Genomic DNA, 4,256 nt, shown 5'->3' with positions numbered 1-4,256 from the left:
CCATAGTTACATGCTGGGGTAGCCATATTACAGTCATAAAGGACCATAGTTACATGCTGGGGTAGCCATTACAGTCATAAAGGACCATAGTTACATGCTGGGGTAGCCATATCACAGTCATAAAGGACCATAGTTACATGCTGGGGTAGCCATATCACAGTCGTATAGGTCCATAGTTACACACTGGGGTAGCCTTATTACAGTCATAAAGGACCATAGTTACATGCTGGGGTAGCCATATTACAGTCATAAAGGTCCATAGTTACATGCTGGGGTCTAGAGTCACAGTCATATAGGTCCATAGTTACACACTAGGGTCTAGAGTCACAGTCATATAGGTCCATAGTTACACACTGGGGTCTAGAGTCACAGTCATATAGGTCCATTGTTACACACTAGGGTCTAGAGTCACAGTCAGTCATATGAGTTCAGTGTTATACAGTGGGTCAGCCTTACAGGAGCTGTACAGTGGAGTTACTTTATAACTGTCATATGGGTTTGGTGTTATACAATGGGTTCAGTTTTTCACAGTCACTTGGGACTTGTTTTATACAGCGTGTTAGCTATATATCGGTCTTATAGTTAAAGGGTTACACGTAGGGTAGGTTCTACAACCAGGGGAAGTCAATGGTATTGAGTTAGGGGTTTATGGAACCCTACACAGATAGGTTGAGATGTCCCTGCTTGGTCAGTAGCTAAATGTTAGGACTGTGATGAGTGGATGGGAGTTGGAGGGGGTGTGAAAATGGCTTTGTGTAGACAGAGATGGATAATTAGGCAGGAGACCATTTCTTTGTAGTAAGGTAGAATACTTAATGAACTAAAGTATGTGTGAACTTGCTCCATGTGTGAATGTTGATATTCACTTGTTGGCAGAGATTGTTCTCTGGTTGTCATGGAGACCCAGCCTCACACTGAGTCTACTTCTTCGATAATTAATTCAGGAAGGTCGGAAGTACTGTGTTCCTAAGATGTATTAAAAAGTGTGTTGTTAGTTATGCTGTCATGTTGTGAGATGTTAGGTGACGAATATGTTTTTGAATATGTCAATGTGGATGAGATATTCATTGAAACATCTTACAATGGCAGGTAAAACAACAATGATCCAAAGATTTCTGTAAATGATTATCATTTTTTCATCTTCCTTATACTGACAATAAATCTTACAAACCATCGATTTTCTTATCTTTTACTCAAAGAGCAAGTGGAAGAAAATGATGATTCAAGTGCAAGAGTCATGTGCAGAGTTGAGGCCTTTAGGTGCACCAGGATCTGCTTTTGTAGGCTTAGATCCAACAGAGACCACATAAGTCTCTATTATATGGTCTCAGGATCCAAGAAGGGCTTAGATGATGGACCTTGTTTAGCAACATCATATCCATGCTTACTGGCTGTACCAAGTGTCTGCCTGCCTGTCTGTCTGTCTGTCTGTCTGTCTGTCTGTCTGTTTGTGTCCATATATCGCCTTCTCTCTCTCTCATAGCTCATGGTAACCATATTATGCAATATAGAATAACTATATTTGCACACGTGCCCATCACACCTAACTGACAGAGACTATGGGGCTACTGACACAACACAGCCCTCTTTGCCAAGTTATGCCAACCATGTCGATACATCATCCCTCAACACATCTCTCTGTCTCTCTCTCTCCTCTCTCTATCTATCTTTCTTTTTCCTCCACCCTCTCTATCGTTCTTCTTTCTTTTTCCACCTCTCTCTCTCTTTCTCCTCTCTTAGTCTCTATCTCTTAGTCTCTCTCTTTCTTTCTTTCTTTTTCCTCCCCTTCTCTCTTTCTTCTTTCTTTCTTTTTCCTCACTCTCCCTTTCTCTCCCTCTCTTAGTCTTTTTCTCTCTTAGTCTCTATCTCTTAGTCTCTTTTTCTCTCTTCTCCTCTCTTGTCTCCAACCCACCAACCCACTCACTCACACTAAGTCATGTCATACGCAGGTGAGTCAGTAAATCCACATGAGCTTGTGGGTTTTTTACACACAAACCTTCGTGATTTTTAAAAAGTTCTTCGTGTACCTCCCGGCCTATTTAAAGTATGTTCTAAGAACTTGTCAGGTAATTACCATACACTTTATTCAACAGTGGAAAGGGCCGGCTGATTGCAGTAATACAACCTGTCTGTATAGACAAGCCTTTTCACCAATAGTGAAGCAGTGTGTTTGCTGAAGAGGCCCCCTCTCAATAGGTATGCTCCGTTTACGGCAAGTTATGGGTTAGAGGATCACGCAGTGTTTGTTTGGCTTTGAAACAGGATGAGACATATGCACAATCTTGTATATATCTACAGGGTTGTCCCAGTTTATGGTAGGACAGCGACAAGAGCTAGTTGTATGGGTCAACACTTGTGCTTGGTATTGGTGTGTTTGCTCTCGGTGTTGGCAGGAAATCTTTGATTGTCCCTCGATCAATAATTGATGGTGGATTTCATCTGTGGACAAACACTGAGATGGGGCAGAATCTTTAAACTGTTTACTTCCATAAATGCTCCTTTATCACTTAATCGAGACTGCTCTCTGGAGAGTTTACTGTTATTTATCAAAAATTGTTGTCTATTTGGACAGGACAGTGAAAATAAATGTTGAAACAGCATGATCATGATGTGATCCTTGATTATAAGACTGTATGAAATGGCCCCTTTGACCCCGGTAGTTCTCCCCTTCCGCCAAGAAGCCAACAGGGGACATATTTCTGATTGATATTTCATTTTATGTTTAAAGAATCTGCTTATGTGTCATTGGCTGTCCCTAAATGAAATGTATGTGCAGACATATATTTGTTATATGTCAGAATAGAAAATACATTTGTTTGTTGAATTTGTTGTTTTACCTTTGACATCTTGGGTCAGTTGTATTACAAGAGAAGATACGTCAAGCATACAACTTGAGTGAGTGAGTGAGTTGGGATTTACACTGCTTTTAGAAATATTCCTGCAACGTCCTTGCAGGGGACATGAGTAAGAGGCCTCACGCATTGTATCCATGTGGGGAATCGAACACCTCAGCATGACGTGTGAATATATTTAAAAGCATGCTAAACACAGCTCCCATGCAGCTGGAAGTTTATATGTGTGAAGTTAGTTTGAATTCTAAACTTGGCTGGAGTAAAAATATTCTCGGAAGTCATGATGCACTTCTACATGAGTAGCTAACCTGCATGACGGCATGAGCATTAGAATTGGTGCTACTTCCTTAGTTCAAGCGAGACCCATAATGTAAGGTGTCCATTAGTAATCATGACTCAGTTTTCTATTGATCATCATCGTAACTTGTGACTAGAATGGTCTAATGAGAACTATGGCATTTTGTTGCTGTTGCTGCTCATAATATCTATCATCGTCCTGAAATCCGGGTTTGATTCCCCACATGGGTACAATGTGTGAAGTCCATTTCTGCTGTCCCCCATCGTTATATTGCTGGATGGTGTAAAACCATACTCGCTCATTCACTCATTGCAACAACCCATGCATTGTCTGGTACATACAAGCTGCCATCATATAGCTGGAATATTGTTGAGTATGTTAACAAACAAAAGTGAAACAAAAATCCGAAGATTATTCTATAAATTTAACTGTAACACCAACACTAAGTTTCTCAGACTTCAAAACTAAGAGGACTAATTTTTTGAAAATAATTTCACTACATTTTATTGTCACTACTGAAACTTTCATGTGCGCACCCACTGACCTGCCAAACATGCGTACTGCTAGATTTAAGTAGTGATGAGACGGCAAACACAATAAATGTGAGGAATAGAGTGGAGTGCCAATGTTTCCATAGAGAGTTGGTTTTTAGTAACTTCATGCAGGAAAGAAAAGCATGATACCTTGTCCATTATAAGGGCAGTATTTAGTTCCCTGTAAGCCGGGATTGTGGACAATGATCTGCAGTTCATTCCGAATGTAAAACACTATTGGTCGATCTGATCCAATTACCAGATCTCGCTGAACCACTAAGTGAACTGAGATCTTGCACACTCCACTGATTTTTGTACGTAATTTGTCATGATATACGTAAATGCAATTTGTGATGGTTCTTCTTGCCTATTGGTCGACTGCCAGAGGCGGCTGATTGGTCCATTTATATCATTATGATCACAACGAAGCCTGATTTGGTGAGAGTGTCTTGTTTGATGTTGCACAGATAAAAAGTTAATTGAAATTTGGATCTTAAGATTTCCTCCTGTCTTCTGATGATGGATTTCGACCAATCAGGGATGTCCATGAAAACTGAATCAAAGACCAATAAA

At 40.3% G+C, this 4,256-nt stretch overlaps 1 long non-coding RNA gene across 1 annotated transcript; it reads left to right on the top strand.

The window, feature by feature from the left end:
• Positions 1 to 1,175, top strand: LOC124282306. The gene is made up of 2 exons (XR_006900123.1): positions 1 to 168; positions 297 to 1,175. It is a non-coding gene; the product is annotated as an uncharacterized LOC124282306 (long non-coding RNA).
• Positions 1,176 to 4,256: the final 3,081 nt, after the last annotated feature.

This window comes from Haliotis rubra, unplaced genomic scaffold (assembly GCF_003918875.1).
Source record: "Haliotis rubra isolate DU_JTF1 unplaced genomic scaffold, ASM391887v1 Scf298, whole genome shotgun sequence".
Lineage (NCBI taxonomy): Eukaryota > Metazoa > Mollusca > Gastropoda > Lepetellida > Haliotidae > Haliotis > Haliotis rubra.
This window is presented reverse-complemented; position numbering and strand designations above follow the sequence as displayed.